This window comes from Sceloporus undulatus, chromosome 2 (assembly GCF_019175285.1).
Source record: "Sceloporus undulatus isolate JIND9_A2432 ecotype Alabama chromosome 2, SceUnd_v1.1, whole genome shotgun sequence".
Taxonomy (NCBI): Eukaryota; Metazoa; Chordata; class Lepidosauria; order Squamata; family Phrynosomatidae; genus Sceloporus; species Sceloporus undulatus.
The window spans coordinates 49,247,138-49,265,111 of NC_056523.1; the positions used below are offsets into that span (position 1 = coordinate 49,247,138).

The 17,974-nt window shown below is 43.4% G+C and overlaps 1 protein-coding gene across 5 annotated transcripts in view; it reads right to left on the bottom strand.

The window, feature by feature from the left end:
* FGD5 (FYVE, RhoGEF and PH domain containing 5) overlaps positions 1 to 17,974 on the bottom strand; it is a 232,916-nt gene that overhangs the window by 178,881 nt on the left and 36,061 nt on the right. The gene's annotated exons all lie outside the window — the stretch shown is intronic.

A 17,974-nucleotide genomic window follows, 5' to 3' on the forward strand; every position in this document is an offset into this window, starting at 1 on the left:
TACCGGCTAGTTTTCAATGCCAAACTGGACTTGCCACTTCATTTCCACTCACAAAGGATGTCCCCAATGCGTTTGTTCACAAAACAATACATAGTTTAAACTGGACTGTCATTTCATTTCCATAATGAAGGATTTTGATTTTAATTCACATTCTCACACACACCAATGGCATATATAGGTCTGGCCCTGGCTTTCCATGCCCACCAATGCCTCTGAGGAAGTGGACTTAACTCTGAAAGCCCTGCTGCCAACTTCTTTCTTTCAGTTACAGTTGTCTCAAAGATGCTACCAGATCTCTCTCCATCAACTTTGAAAATGTAAGCAAGCAACAACTCACCAAATCCTAATGTTTCACAGATTATATGAAATCTCTCCCTCATGGTTAATCCTTGCCTTGGGTCCCACATAAGGGGAAAGCAGAATATAAAACAAACACAACAATAATAATAAATGTTCTCTTTAAAAGGAGGAATGAGGCAAATTTCCTGGTTTTGTTCATGATGGTCCTTTTCTTGGTATCTCTTCCAGCTTTTACATTGCAATATGCAGAACTACCTTCCTCAGAGAGCAGAGGCAAAGCATGTAAACTTAGAAGAACAGCCGTGTTTTGTACTACAGGCACTCAAAGAAGAACAGGCTAACTGGGTCTCATTGACCAAGCTCAGAAGTATAAGACACCATTCCCAGTGTTGGCTGGTAGCTTCCATGTTGCTAGGGTTGTGCATCTGTTCTGGATTTAGTCTAACATTTGAATTAGCTATACACAGTCCCTAAAACAGGCTCACACATTGTGGAAAGCTAATTTCACGTTCACACTAGATTCCAGACAGGATTCACCACCCCCTGACATGCAAACTGCTGGCATTTCCCCATCTGAGGGATAGGGACCAGTGAAGTCATGAGTGACCCACGTGGGCTGGTTTTACCACCCAATATTCTCCCACATTGAGGAAGATGTGGGACTTGCAAAAACAACTCTCAATCAGCCCCACCATCTGGTAAATATTATCCTGCAGCTCTCCAGTTGGGGGAAGCAATGAGTGGGTGAGGCCAGCCCCTTTTTTCGACACAGCTGAAAAAAATTCAGATGCCCTTCAAACAAACCAGGAGATGTGGCTCCATGCCTTGATGTCTTTGCCCTACAGAGAGCTCCGGGTGCAACCCTCCCAAATTACAGGTTCCCCAGTAGTATTTAGCACCATGTTTAAGATCACACGTCTAGAAATCTAGCAATCTAACAAGATCTCACATTTCTAAACAGTTAGCAGAGGCTTATGGCAATGCACAGGAGGTTATGGAATACAGAGTTGCTTTGAAGTGGCGCTTAGTGTTTCCCCACCCATCACTTCTCTGCTCTAAATCCCATGGTATGCACTGGGGACTGGTTCCAGGACCCCCCAGGGATACCAAAATCTGTAGCTGCCCAAGTTCCTTATATGCAATGGCATAGTAAAATGGTTGTGTGTCACTTAAATACAACAGCAAAATCAAGGTTGCCTCTTTGGATTTTCTTTTCTTTTCTTTTTTCTCTTCTTTCTTTCTTTCTTTCTTTCTTTTTTTTTTTTTTGATGTGTGAATTCTAGAATCATGGTTGGTTGTATCTGTCAATGCAGAATCCATGGATTGGAGGGCTGGTCATACTGTCTCAAAGTTCATTCCAAACCTATCTTTCTGGAGCATAACGCAAATATTTTGATGACTAAGAACAAGAAGAAAACATTTGGTGTTTGTGTGTGTTTTTAAAAAATATTAAGTAAAGGTTTGAAAAACATCCCCAATGATTCTGTTCCGGGAACTTCAGCAATCTGCTCACAGCTCAATCAAACATTTAACGAGTTTTCAACCATCACCACCCTGTAGGAATGCTGGCTTTGTTGGCCCCTGTCATGCATTTTCTGTAAACAGGGAACACTTCCTCCCTAGAGAAGACTGGCATGACCAGCAATGGATGAAGCTAGGATGCACCACCACCCAGAATGTTGCTGCACTGGAGGTACAATTGGTGGCTATAATATATTATTAGTTTATTAAAAGTCTGTGAAGTTGGAGGCTTTCATGGCCGGCATCTTCTCTGAAGATGCCAGCCACAGATCCTGGCGAAATGTCAGGAAGAAAATCTCCTAGAACATGGCCACACAGCCCAAAAAACCCACAAAAAACTATTAAAAGTCTACTGTGCCCTTTATAGTTTTCATATTGACAATGCACGATAGCAAACACGGCTGACTTTGGAAACACTTGTGTAAGCTGTAAATGTTACTTTTGGTCCAAAGTTTGGAGAAATTACCCTTTTTATACTGAAACTCCTAGAATCCCCAGCCGGCATCATGTAACCATGGTTAAAACACAAGTTATTTTGCAGGCCTGCAACTTTTAGCACAAGCTTTCCTAGCCTTGCAAACTCCCTCCCCAGGGAAATATGTATGGCTTCACCATTACTAAAACTAATTACTCTTAAAAGTCATTCCCCAAGCAATAGTAGATACTACCTTTGCAGAAGTCTGTGAGGGATGTAAGAACATGTCTGCAAGTATTACAGCAATTTTTAAAAACCTCTCTTGGTTCTCCCTTTCCCCATGCCTTTAGTTTTTGCACTCAAGACTTCTTCCAAAGAGCCATTTGTCCTGATGGCTTCTGTTCAAATATATACACTAGACAAGGGCAGCAACCTTGGAAGATTTATCTAGTACCACTTCCCACCGAATTTCAACTGGGATGTGGGGGGAGGGACATGGAGAAGCATCTCACTGAATACTAGAAACACATATGATCTTGAGAAAGTGTCACAAGGCTACAAAACCAGACAGAGTGGAGTAGTATTAATGGCATGTACTTGCATTTCTTTTTATTTCATATGCCTTATAAGGGGAAGCCAGCCATGGACTCAATAAGCTACTGTCTTTCTGCAAGCCTACAAAACACACATAAAGATACTGCATGTACAGAATTTCAACAAGAGTCCCTCCTCTCCTTCCAAACAGGGTGCCCTCTAGATATTTTGTACTACAACTCCCATCACTCATGCTGGATAGGATTGGTGGGAGATGTAGCACAAATTATCTGGAAGGCACCAGGCAAAGGGAGGTTGCAATGAAGTGGTCCCCAAACTGTGCCCTTTAAAAAAATTTGGACTTCAGCTCCCAGAAGCCTCAGCAATGTTGGCCAATAGTCTGGGATTCTGGGAGCTGAAGTCCAAAATCCCTTAAAGAGCACAGTTTGGGGACCACTGCATTGTAACCTCCCTTTGCCTGGCGCCACTGTAATAGGGAGTTACATGAAAGGCTTGCTAATACACACACACACACAGAGACACACACATTTATGCACAGGAAATGCTGTGTTTAAAAACAGCCTGATTATGTATGAAATAACTGTCGTTTAAGAACATTTTAAAAAAGTAACAGTAAGCATAAAAGTAAAGATTTATCCATCCAAGGCTTGAAAATATCTTCCCTCCCCCAAAAATAAAAAAATAAATCCACAAAACAAACTTTAATTTTGCCATTTTCTATAAGGGACACCATTTCACTATGCCATTGTATATAATGGGACTTGAGCACCCATGGCTTTTGGTATCCATGGAGGATCTTGGAACCAAATCCCTGAAGATACCAAGGGCCCAAGGAACTGCATGTACACCCCTCACTGAAAGCCCCATCACCCCTCCCTCATGGGATCTTCCTTCAAGCCCAGCCAAAGTGGTTTCCACAAGACCATGGAAAGATGGGGACCAAACACCACATCACTTTCTCTGCCTTATCTCCCTACTTGCATGTAGAGAAGGTTAGGAGATCCACCTCTGCCTCTCTCCTTGACACTTCTGACTGGAAGAGGAATGGGTGCAACAAGAGCTATCTGTCAGAGAGGCAGAGGTGGATCTCCTAACCTGCTCTATATGCAACTTAGTCCTTGCTTAGCTTCTCCCCCTTGAACAGTCACTATTCTCAAACTTTGAGGAGAGAAAGTGTAGTCCATGGACTGTGTATGGTCCCAAACCCCTTTCTGTGCCATCAAAGCCACTCAGGAGACCACCAAATCCCTCCATCCCCATCATTTTTAAATATTTTAACTGCCAAACTATCCCAAAATGTACCAGTTTGGATAGATTTACATACCATCTCCCTAAACAGCCAATTTAGGGATGAAAGGGGAAGTGAAGTAACATCACACATGCTCTGCTAGAGGCCCAAAAAGTGGCCCCAATCCTCAACACACTTGTCAACCCTGGGAAGTCTCCAATGTTTGGCCCTTGTGCTCTGCTCCTGGATATCAAAGCACATATTTGACTTGCTCACTGCTGTCATGGCTGGCCTACTGGAGGAAAGGATGGGGATCTTGGAATTTGTAATGCTTTTTTCTTTTAATTGTATCTCGTTTTACTGCTGTAATCCACTTGGATTCCTCGAGATAAGTGGAATATAAATAATAATAATAATAACAATAATAATAATAATAATAATAATAATAATAATTACTGTTCCCTCTGCGTTTGGCCCCAAGATGGCCACTTTGCTTTATTATTTGGTATGTACGCCCACTCTCCTGTTTTGTGATCTTGGTATGAACTTCTACTCTGTAAATCACCTATACAATGTCTAGTAATTTTTTTAAAAAGATTTTTATTTCAATTTTTATTGATTTATCAGTTGTTTGAAGTCATTAGACCTTTTTTTTTAAGTGCATGATTCTTCTGGGAAAAAACATGGACATTCTCTTTTATGACACCTGTCCCTTAGTTTTTGAGCTCCAAATGTAACAAGAGAAGATACTTTCAACAATTTGTAAACTACTGGGTAGTATTTATGGCTTGTCTGCTACCCCTTTTCTGCAAAGTTAATGTCCAGTTAGTACAAATGTTTTGTTTTAGTGCCAGTGTAAACTTTTTTCCTGGCAACAGATCCCTGGCAACATTTGCATTACTATGTAGCTCACAATATGAGGTGAAACAAGCAAGCTGAATATATGGAACTCCTTTCCAAGGGAGTTCCAGCTGGCCTCCTCCCTGCAGTCTGGCAGGTGACACCGTTTTTTATTTAAGAATGCATTTGGTGACAACAGAGTTTTTAATGAGGAGGTTTTTTATTTTATTATGTTTTCAATATCTTTTAAATGCTGTTTTGTCTTGTGTTTTAAACTTGTGTTTTAAAATTGTTAAGTTTAATTGTATTTAAACTTTTGTATTAAGTGCTTTTTAATTGTATTGTGTTTTTAAAGTGTTGTACGCCACCTGGGTACCATACTGGGAGAAAGGTGGGATCTAAATTAATTATATAGAAATAAATGAGAAAGAAAGAAAGAAAGAAAGAAAGAAAGAAAGAATTAGTTCTGTCTTCCAGAACTGTCAGCATCTTCATGCAGATCACTCAGGGCATGTCTACACAGGCCAAATGAACCAGCTTACCTTTGCCCTCATTGTAACATGTCTTAATGATACAGGGTTAAAGCCCTAATTTGACTGTGGACTGTCTTTACAATGTGAGACGAATTCTGCATCAAATCTGGGCCATCCCTGCCTGCATTTAAAGAACTGACATTTTTCTAAGAGCACTCTGGAACAATGCTGGGTAGCTGTTTACACACATGTCCCACTATGCTGTCCAGCACTACTGCCGCTGGTGTGAGTTGTTCCTTCTGAAGTCACAAAAAGTTACCCAACCATGTGATTGATGCTGGGCCCCTCATTTTGGGGGGAAATTCAGGGCAGCTCCAGGGCTAGAATATTGTGGAAGAAACCCTGAGTATTCTGACTGGTGTAGACCCACCCTCAAAACTAGGCTATGACCATGTGTATATACAACATTAAGCTGGGATTCTGTGCAAAAGGACTGTGCAGACATACTGATCTTTTTTTAATGGATGGATGCATATGAGGCAGGGCAGTGGTGTCACTGGAGGTGGGTGCAGTGGTGGGGCCATTAGTGGGTGATACCCCAGAAGAGGGATTACATCTGGTTGGGCCCTCCACCTTGCATGCTGTTACTTTGTTTTTAAAGGAACTGGAAGATGTTCCTTAGGAGGCAATTCCACAAGGTGAGAAAGCCATTACTGAAAATGCTACAGTTCTATTCTTTGTCTCCATTGGGGTCTGTAGCATGGTGAGGGTGGAAGTATAATCTGACATATAATCAAGAAGATACAAAGCCATGAAATCACCCTAGCGGAGGCTGTGTCATTTCACAACGTATATTTCACAGAACAAAGGAACAAATAACACTGATTACTATAGGAAGAGTTGATGAGAGCCTTCACTTTATTATCAGGAGAATAAGAGAAAAGATGCCAGCTTGGAAAGCAATCACCTTACACAAGTCTCAAACAGCACTTTGGTGTAGTCAGTTTTCAATGGTCTTCTTATTAAGAGACATCCCTGCAATCTTCTCAACACATCCTAGAAGCTTCAAGCAATGTCTTACTAGTTGGCAGAAGATGGAACAACAATTTTATAGAAAGAGATTTTTTTTAAAAAAAATCTGCAGCTGCTGGGAAACATTCCAGCAAAGGCAAAGCTGCAAAGATAATTTTCTGAAGACCCTTATAGCACTATTGTCACTAATGGGTTTCAGCTATTTTCAATTTTGTTTATGCTTGGGGAATTATAACTTGAACTAAAGGAAGACATATTTTGACAGTCAATCAGTCAGAGGCCACTGGTTGATTGAATGATATATAGATTATGTGAATCAGAGCAATTTCACATTAGATTAGTGTCTGGTACATCACACCTTCCAGTCATCCCAGTTTGACAGAGACAGGCCCGGTTAACCCACTAATCCTTTGTTGTCCCACTTTTTCAGTTACTTTTACAATGCCAGTTCCTCTCTCTTCTTTCCACCTTTGTGCTTTGCTTACATCAACTGTAGCAAAATGAGTTCAATGTACGAAAATAGTCTGTACTGAATTAACTGAGTGGGGGTGGGAGAAAAGGGGGAATTACTGTCTTTCCCAGTAGGTTCAGGCAAAAGCAAACTATTGCAGCATCTCCTAGCTTGTGTGTTGTTCCTCATTAATAAGTTTTGCCATCTTGACCACACTTTTATGTCACCTGGCCACATGTATTCCAGTTTGCATCTCTGAAATGTTGGAGGATATGGAACATATTAAAGATTTAGCATGTTCTTCCCTTTCTTTTTGTACCAGACCTCTTACCAATAAGCAGCCACTGGGATCAAAAGAGGCCTTGTTAATCAAGAAGCAATTGGTAAGATTTTCACCCCACCTCACGAGCAATCTCTGGAACAACAGGCACGAAAAAGATCCCTGTTGCAAATCTCCCTCACATCAGATTGCTCACACAAGGGGTGGGAGGGGAGATTAGGCAGCTGCTTCCAAATCAACAGGGGAATAAACCCCCAGCCATCTCAGCAGCTGCTTAGTGGCAAGTAGGGTTTAGGGGACTTTCACTGTCCCTACATAGTCCCTAACTAAACTAGGAACTGTGTAGGGATTGTAAATACATAGCAATTGTGAATATGCAACTGTAGGTTAAAGTTATGTATTTGCAACTACTCAACAGGATTCCAGTTTTGCCATGTGTCTTTGCTATCTTTGATGCCTTCTCTTCTCATTTCTCTTTTAAAGACAAATGATTATTCTGACCTTATTTGTTTCACAAAACCCAATTATTAAACTTGTGTCAAGAATCTCTACAGTTTATACAGTTTATGATTGTAATTGAATGTTTTAACTGTTTTTATACTGTATTATGATGTTTGTCATAGTTTTACTTGATGTGAACTGCTTTGATCTCGAGGAAAAGCGGTATATAAATAAACAGTTTATTATTATTTATTTTATTATTATACTAAATGCATTTCCACTTTCTTAAGCCAAATCTGATTCAGCTCCTGGCCTTTCCAAAAACAGTGGGCCCTTCTCACCTGCAGAGGTTCAGTTTCCACACTGCCCACAGATGGGAAAAACACAGACAATGAAGCCACATATTATTCAGTGGACAGTGATGTGCACATATCCATGTCAGTGCATCCATATGCATGTGCTTCCTGTCAATAATATTGGGCATGGGAATATGCAGGTAGTCAAATCTGCAGATTCCTAGCCAGCTGTTATGGCAAGCCTACTGTATGTATAGCTCACAGATTATAGAACAGTGAAAGACCTCTCTTTGGAACAGCAGAGAGTGTTCTAATTACATACCCTCCAATTGTTCACAGCTGAAAACCAGGACGTGTGTGCCCAAGTGACATTAGACTGTGGTCAAGATGGGAAAAACGAGGAAGAATACACAAGCTAGGAGAAACTGCAGCAGTTTGTTTTTGCCTAAGCCTACTGGAAAGTCAAGATTCCACCCTCCTCTTCACCTTGGTAAATTAACTCAGTGAAAAGTACTTTTGCACCCTTTTAAAACTGCACTGCCTACAAGTGGATACAATCCTCTAAATGAGGTCGATTCTTCTCATTATTTGAAAACCAGCTGTAGAAAGGTAGAGGGGGTTGAAGAGAGAGTTGGAGAGGGAGGGAGCGATCAGGTGGAAAGAATTGAGGAATTGGCTCCAAGTGCAGGTCTGGAAGAAGAAGAGGCGGGGCCAGCAAGAGAGATAAAGGGAGAGCTTCAGCGGTGCGCGGGGAGAGGTTGGAGACGCGGAAGAGGGGGACGCGGTGAGGCGGCCGAGCTAGGGAGAGAAAGGATTGTTCACAGCCCCATGAGGGTGGGACGGCCGGTGTCCTTACAAAGCCGCAACAGTCCTCGACGCCCAGGACCTCATGAGACTCTGCGTTTGAGAGACCCAAGGGAAGAAGGAGACTTCCCATATTCCGAAGAAGAAGGATGGGAACGAAGACCTTCCTCTAATTTAGAAGAGGAATGGTGGGATAGTAAAGGGGACCGGTGGGAGCAGGGTCTGGAGCCAAAGGAATGGGAAAAGGCTGATCGGGAGCCACTGGAGAAACATTCCGGAGGGGGCTCCTAAGTGAAATTGTGCCGCTGGGAACGTAGTCTGGACTTCGATAAGTAAAGCGGCTTGATAGACTGTTGTTTGGAGACAAGTATTTGGAGGTTACTGTTGGTGGAGGGAAGAAATGTTGTTACTCACCTGTTGATATTAAAAGACACGGTTGTTGCAGCAAAATCTCCGACTCAAGTAAGTTTGTTGCGCTCGGGAAGGTGGAGAGAGACGGACTACACTTCCCATCATGCAACCCGGTACGCCGACCCCGCCCACACTGGTGGAGAATGCGGGCACCGCCCCTAAGGCGGGGCCTCGGTCGTCACAGGAGCAACTTTTTGTTTGGTTTGCTGAACAGCAACAACTTATGTTGCAACACGTGTCCGCTCAACAGACCCGAGTCCTCGAGCAAGTTTGTGCAGCACAACAGGCGGCCCAGAATCAGCTAGTTGCCCAAATGACGAGCTTATGGAGGACTCCACAGGCTACTGGGCGAGAGGACCGCGGGCTGACCTGGTCGGTGGGGCTTAATCCGCTCAAGTTAATGAAGATGGGGCCCCAGGACGATGTTGAGGCTTTTCTCAACACCTTTGAAAGGGTGGCGGCGGCAGCCCAATGGCCGCAGGAGCAGTGGGCTTTAATTCTAACCCCCTGTCTCACGGGTCCCGCACAGGAGGCAGTGGACACTTTGTCGCCGGAGGAGGCTCGAGACTACGGGAAAGTTAAGCAAACTATTTTGCAGACTTTAAATATTTCCGAGGATACTTATAGGATAAGGTTGAGGGAGCTTCGTTGGAAACCGGGAATGCACCCTCGGACATTAGGCCAGAAAATTAGGGCCAGTGGGTTAAGGTGGTTAAAACCCACAGAACGCACGGCTGGGGAGGTGGCTGAGCTTGTCCTGGTCGAGCAATTCGTGGGGGCGTTGCCTGCTCAAGCGAGGAATTGGGTACGGTGTCATAGGCCCCAGAATTTGGAAAAAGCCATAAGCTTGATGGAGGCCTTCACGTCGGCAGAGGAAAGCGAAAGCGGAAGACTGCGACGGGGAATGGAAGGGGTGCCTGTGCGCGGGGGTAAAAGTTTGGCGGGAAACTGGAGACCCCAAGGAAGAGGGACCCCTCTGACACAGCCAGCCAGAGAGGAAACCCAAGCATCGAAGGTGGGGGAAGCCACACGGAATGCAGCGGAAACCGGGACCAAGGAAGGGCCGCGAAAGCCCTTAGTTTGTTTCACATGTGGAATGGAGGGGCACATAAGAAGGGAATGCCCCGTGATGGAGTGTTCGTGGGGAGATACCTGGGATGCGGCTCAGGTGAGTACTGATGAACTGAGGGGGAAAATTCTCAATATTAAAGTAAATGGACGCGAGATACAAGCCCTAGTAGATTCGGGATGTAGTCAGACCTTGGTAAGGGAAGTCCCGGGAGGTCAGCCCATTCATAAGGTTAATGTAAGGTGTATACACGGGGACTTGAAGGCCTATAATGTAGTGTGGGCCCTGGTGGAGGTAGAAGGCCTACAAAGGAGGATTAAGGTAGGGGTGGTTCCCACTTTAAGGAGAGAAGCCTTGCTAGGGAGAGATTGGCCCGGCTGGCGCCGTCTGTTAAGGGAACCAGAAGGGCTAGCCGCAGACGCGACCGGGGTAGTAGAATTGGATCTGGGAGGAGTGAAGCGAGCGCAAGTGGTTGCGTGGCAACAGGATGACTCTTGCCTGCAAGAAGCCTTAAGACAGGCTCAGGCGGAAAAGGGAAACCAGAGACCCTGCTTTGTGATGAAGGGGGATTTGTTATATCGCATTCCCCCGGAGGGAGGTCCTGGGACTCCAGAAGAGCAATTAGTAGTTCCCCGGGCTCTTAGGAATGGGGTATTGAGGCTAGCCCATGAAATTCCGATGGCTGGGCATTTAGGAGTGGATAAAACAGTACAAAGGGTGGTCCAGAGGTTCTATTGGCCTGGAGTGTTCGCGGATGTGAAGGCTTTTTGTCAGTCTTGTCCACAGTGTCAACTGGTACAGGGAAGAGGGGCTCCCGCTGGAAAGTTGATACCTTTACCCATTGTGGAATTTGCCGAATACCAGGGACAAATCGTCGGCCCTTTGGAGACGCGGCTGGACGGGATCGATATTTACTGGTGGTGGTAGATTGCGCTACTAGGTATCTGAGCTATCCCGTTGAGAACGATCCATGCTACGCGGATAGCTCAAGAACTATTAAGCTCTTCAGAGTAGGGTTCCCAGGGAAATTTTAACGGATCAAGGCCCATTTATGAGTCAGACCCTAGCCAAGATGTGGCAGATGTGAAAGGTTAAACCTTTTAAGACCTCGTTTACCACCCACAATCCAAGGGGATGGGTGAGAGATTTAATAGAACCCTTAAGACCAGGTTAAAAAAAATTTGTGACGGACATCCCAAACAGTGGCCCCAGTGGTGGAACCCTTACTTTTGCCTTTAGGGAGTTGTCCACAGTCATCTGAGGGTTTTCCTCCTTTGAATTGATTATGGAAGGAAACCCAGAGGAGTATAGATATCCAAAAGAGGGTTGGGAAAGAGGATCTAATCCTCATCGGAGTTACAATCGTCGTTACAAATGAGGCAGAAACTAGAGAAATGGGCAAGTAGCCAGGAAAACTTAAAGAAAGCTCAAAAGAGCAGAAAAATGGTATGATCGGCAAGTGAAGGAACGTGAGCTGCAGGTAGGGCAAAGGGCCCGGTATTATTACCTACTCAGAAGTCTAAGTTGTTTCACAGGGCAGGGTCCTTTTGAGGTAGTCAGAAAAGTAGGACCTGTGACTAGAGGGTCAGATGGGGGAAGATCCTCCCAGGAGAAAGATTTTTCATATTAATCTTTTAAAGGCTTGGAAGGTTCGAGAAGCCCTAGCACCGAAGTGGTTAGTGAACCCGAGGAAGAAGAGTGGATGATAGGGCCCAAACCAAGGATTTTTGGAGACAGGGGAAGTACCGATCATGTTCTCTATACCAAACAACAGGAACACAGGTAAGGGAGTACAAAAACAGTTTGAGGACGTGTTTAAGAGGAAGCCGGGTTGTACAGGGTGATCAGCAGCTATACTCACAGACCACCAAGGTAGTGGTACGGTTACCCATTAGGCCCTGGCCTGGAGAGTTCAGGAGGCAAAAATAAAGAGGAACCATGTGTCTCTAGGGGGAATGAGCCTTCCAGGAGCCCTGGAGGAGCCTACGGTAATGGTACCAAGCCTGCACGGAACCGTGAGATCTCATAGATTTTAGACAGGTAAACAAGTACGAAATTTGACGCTTATCCTATGCCCGGACCATTAACTTTAGAGAAGTTAGGACAAGCTAAGTATTTGTCTTCCATCGACCTCACCAAGGGCTATTGGCAAATAAATTGAGACAAGAAGATAAGGAGAAAACAGCATTTGCAACCCCGAAAGGCTTGTTCCAATTCACGCGCATGCCCTTCGGGTTGCGGGCAGCGGCTACTTTCAGAGAGCTATGGATTTGATCTGAAGGACTTTCAGACTTGCGGCAGCTACATAGACGACATAATCATATACAGTGACTCTTGGGAGGAAACATGGGACATTTAGCCAGAGTCCTGTTAGCCTAAGAAGGCTGGCTTAACTGTTAATCCCAAGAAGTGTGCTATCGCTTGTAAGCAGGTAAAGTATCTAGGAACTTAGTAAGGCAAGGCTTAATAAAGCCTCTAGCTGACAAGGTGGTGAAAATACAGGATTGGGGCATTCCACAACCAAAACAGGTGAGACAGTTTCTGGGTTGATAGGACTACTATCGTAGGTTCCATCCTCATTCGCTCACATAGCTTGTCCATTAACGAACCTGACGAAAAAAGGACAACCAAGAAGAGTAAGATGGGGTCGGGAAAGGCAAAAAGCTTTAGACACACTGAAAAGCACACTATACAGTTATCCGTAGTAAGAGCCCAGAACTTCTCAAAACCGTTTATATCGGCAGACAGATGCCTCAGAAGTAGGGTTTGGGGGCTGTCTGTCGCAGGAGTTGGGAGGATGGTGAACACCCGGTGTTGTTTCCAGTAAAAGGTTAAAGGAGGCGAAAAACGCTATGCGGCCATTGAAAGAGAACCTTGGCAATTAAATGGGCCATCACTGAACTGAATATTATTTGTGGGGAGCACCCTTCCAGTTGGTCACGGACCACGCACCCCTGACGTGGTTGGCCTCGAGAAAGATAACAACCCGCGCATAACTAGGTGGTATATGGCGTACAACCATATGCATTTACAGTGCAGCATAGGACAAGGTCTCTACATGCTAACGCTGATTTTTTTCTCTCGAACAGGCCACCGGACCGCTCCACCATCCACCAACCTCTTGGCTCCGACTCAAGTAAGTTTGTTGCGCTCGCGGAAGGTGGAGAGAGACGGACTACACATTCCCATCATGCAACCCGGTACGCCGACCCCCCCCACACCAGCCCTAATGCTTAGCTGCTATAGCACACTAATAGATATTGCCACTCATTCAACTGCAGTTTTGAGAATCTTATGCCCATAACCTTGAAATAAGGCTCATGTGACTATAGTATCACTACTCCCCAAAGCAGGGCACTTTTAATGGAATTGCACTGGGTGTCCATTTTCTCATTCAAAAAGATTCATGAGTTGAAGCGGGAAGCTACTGCATTACAATGCTGACACCAGATTGTGCCACCAAGTTTTTTTTTTAAAAAAAAAGAAAAACTGAATAGAGTGCAAATGCATCTGCAACATTAAGGTCCATCAAGTTTTATTAAACTGTCCATCATCAGAATCTATGTGCATTAGAAAGAAGAAAAACCTTAAAACCTTATTATGCTTAGAAAATGGTCACAAAAGACAGCTTGCAAAATGTAACTTGCTGAAAGGATTAGAGGTGAGTATCATTCAGTTCTCCAATGTTGGGTTGCTTATTCCAGCAGACACTAACTACCATAACCATTTGTAAGGAATGCTGGGAGTTGCAGTTCAGCAACACCCACCACGCAGACAAAACCTACATATTACATAAAAATTAAACCGGAAGTCTTAAATTTTTAAAATGAACTATTAGAATCCTGTTTCAGACCAGAATTTCTGACTTCAGAACCTGTGCTAGCAGTGGCAGCACCAAGCAGCACAGCAGGACCTGTGGGTAGACAGCTGTTTGGTGTAGCTGCACAGAACAGAGGTAACAAGAGATCCAGGGGCAACCTGGAGTCAATACTCCAGGAGCAGCCCAACTATTCTGGTGGTGTAGATGAGCCCCCGTTCCTTTGCCTGAAATTGCACAGGTCCATTGTCCACTGAGCATCTAAAAGCCCAGATTGGGTGTGGGTTAGGACACAAAAGTATTACTTCTAAAATGCCTCGGTTGAAGAACAAAAAAGGGACAATGTTTTATCAAGAAATAGGAGACTGCACACTGATAAACAGGAGAGGTCGAGCATATGAAATGATATAACACACGAATGTAAAAGGGTGATCAAAAAAGCTAGCAAAGTACTCTTTGGATCAAAACACACCCCTACATCTGACAATCCCTTGAAGCAAGGATACATAAATGGTAAGAGAAGAACTATCTCGACGTGGTACTCTACTTGGTTGATGCTCCATTATAGAGAAAAAGAGAAGATGCCCCGGGTGACTGTCTTGGTCAAAACTGATAAAGTTTTCCTGTGGGCTGACAGATCACTGAAAGGTGTTTGGTGGTGATAGGTCAACTGTGCTACTTAGGCCTTTCAAGATATACCATCTAATAATCCAACCAATACCCAAGTGGAAGGGTCCTTTATTAGCTCTTTAAGAGGGGGTCCTGGCAAAACAGACTGTGCCCTTAAACATTCCTCCATCCATTAACTCTAATTGGTCCATTAACGATAAATTAATTGTTGCATGCCAGTGAAAAGCCAAATTAAAGGGCTTAACATAAGCCCCCATGGGTCCCATGAAAGCACAGATCTTGCTGGATAATTAAAAGTGTACTGTATGCTATAAAAAATGGTGTCCGTATGGAAAACAGACCCATAAACTATTGAATTAATTTGTAACAACTGCAACTACAACAACCAAAAGCAATTGCATTTTATGCTATGGGATAGGCACTATGTATCATAAGTAGCAAAAAAGAAGATCACGGGCTGACTCCAAATGGTAATGCTCCATGCCTCCATCCATAAATATCTGCAATACAAATCAACAGCATATCTAGAAGTTAGCACATTCTAACAGAATAGAACAGGAGTTGGTGAATTGGAATGTGCATCTTCCTATTGTCTTCTCATTATGGGCAATAAAGGCTAATTCTGCAGGCTGATGAACACCTTCTGTCACTCAGGTACACATATAATCAAGGGGATAATAATCAAACCAGACATCTTGTAGGAGTACAGTTGTATACAAAAAGTTCTCTGATCAAAGGTGCTCAATGTCAGTGGTGACGATAAGAAACAGCTATGCTATTCCTGTTGCACCTTCAAATCAGGGCAAACCTATCACAGAGACTCTCTTGGCAAGATTGAATAGCTAAAACAACCAACAGACAGATATCCAGCTTCTTTTTGAAACACACAGAGAAGGAGGCAGTGTTGGTTCCCACACACATTGAAAGGAATAAAATGAATTGAATCTGTAATGAGGAAGTGTTTAATTAAAAATGCAAAAGCCCTTAAAAGTTTCAGAAATGCATGTTCAATCAACACTAGACAGCTGGTACTGCAATATGTTTCACTATCATTTCCAACTACTACTGCGCTACCTTTCATGGGATGAATGCTTCTGCAAGGCAAGAGGCTATGCTGACAATAGCAAGGCTGTTGGAGGGTCCGCTCGCGTCAGATATGCTTTTTGCTGAAGAGAAAATGAAATGTTGCCAAACAGCTAACGGGCAGCAGCCAGGAGGTGTGACAAGGGTGGAAGATTTCTCAGATACAATGGGCAGTGGCACCATAGCTAACTATTGTTGAAGCTCTATTCTTTCATTTGCTTCATTTCAATTCTACCACATGACTCAGTTGAACTCTCACTTATAAAAATAAACAAGTAATAAAAGACAATACAACAAACAACAGAAACACCAAATAATTATACAAAGATAACAGCGAGACAGATCTGCAGACAGAACTGGACAATACCAACATCTGGAATACAAAGGAAAGGCAAGAGTAAAAGAGGAGAGAGAGGTGAATTAACATTTTCACAAAAGCTTAAAATCACACCTATAATATGTGGCTGGCACAAACATCTTGTTGTATTAGAAGGAAGTAGAGAGGTTATATGGAGTTTCCTGCAATTCATCTGCAACAAACTAATTGTCTACAACTCTGGATGAGTAAAAAAGATTTACGCTAAAAATTGGGAGGAGAAACACCATGAAGTTGGTTTTGCTTTTCACAGGGGAGGTGTTCCATATTTGTACATTGTGTGATTGCAGAGCCTTTCATACTGAATGAAATTGGTGCCTGCTTTATACTTCTTTAACTCGTGCTTCAGTTAACTTTTAAGCACAATTATTGAGTATTAATGTGGACATTGTGAAGTCGAAAGCTTTCACAGCCAACATCCATAGTTTTAGTGGTTTTTTTGGGCTATGTGGCTGTGGTTGAAGGTGGTTGGGTGGGATTCCTGAAAAGATGTATATAATCAAGCCGCGTACGATGAAAGCACATGCACACGGAAGTCGGGGAGTAGTGGGGAAACAAAATTAAACTGGGGCGTAAGTAAAAGGGGGTCGCAGATCGGAAAAAGGGAAAAAGAGAAAAAGGGAGGTTCTCTCACATATCCCAAAAACCCACAAAAACATGGACAATGTTCCTTGGAATAATTACAGAACCTCACTTTCTCTATTATTTTTTTCCCCTTGCTCAGAGACCAATTGTGCTGACAACTGTATAGTAAAAGCCACCAACTCTATTGGCTGTTTGAGAAATCATAAGCTGTGTATGTTGTGCCTTGTAAAAACTACCCAAGGCTCTCCTCTGCCCAACAGCAGAATCCCCATTATTCAGGCTGTGAATGTTTTTGCCACTATAGACAAACATGGTATCACTGGAACAGGGGAAAGAGGCTCCATCTAGGTTACCCCCAGGTTTACAGGAAAACAGTAGTTAAAGTGGGGATCATAAAGGAGAGAAGAACAGCCTAATAAAAACCGATCAGTGGCACAGAGCACTGACTGATTTTTAAAGGGGGAATGGACAAGCAGGTTTAAGGATGGTGTTGCTGTCCTTCCTTACTACAAGGACCAATGATAGATAATGCTACAAACAAGGAAGTGTGGTTTCCAAGGGCAATGGACAAGGCCTAACTGCTGCTGCGAAAATGTCCTGTTCCACAAGTCACACTTCAGAATTATAGCAATATGCTTCTACTTTAATTGACACATCTGCATCCTATAGAATCCTGAGATTTGTTGTTTGGAAAGGTAGAATTCTCAGATGGAGAGATCAAGTATTTCAGGATACTACAAATCCCAAGAATCAGTGGGACGTTTTCATGGTAATTAAAAGGGAATCATAGTGCTATAACTGTGTTGCATGAAAGGACCCAAGGACTCAGACAGATCTGGTACTACCTGTGTGTGATTTCTGGACACCACACATGGGAAGGATATGACACCTAAATTGACATAGGATGGTCCTCTGAAGAGCCATCTGAGAACATTCATCTATTTTAAACAATTCTCTAAGCTGTGTCCAATCCAAGATACAGAAGTGTGGGAACCGGGGCTCTGAAACAACAGGGGCTTTGAAAGAGCCCACCAGTAGTTAGTGCTAGGACACCAGATTGATCAGGCATGTGCAATCTGGTCCCAGTCTTTCCCATTAAGTGATATGTATAACATTCCCACTGATACTATAGCCATTATTTCTGAATTTGCATTACTTGATATAAATCAGCACACATACGTTTTATGTCAGTCTTGTCCTCCTTTTTTGCTATTTCATTTCCTCTTTTCTTTTTTTTTTTAGTGATTGGTAAATGGACTCTACAAGGCATCACTGAATGGCTGTTGGAACAGCCCTATCAACAGCAATGTCTAAGACCTAGAAACACAGCTGATCACCACCATTTTGGTTATGTCAGTTACTCACTG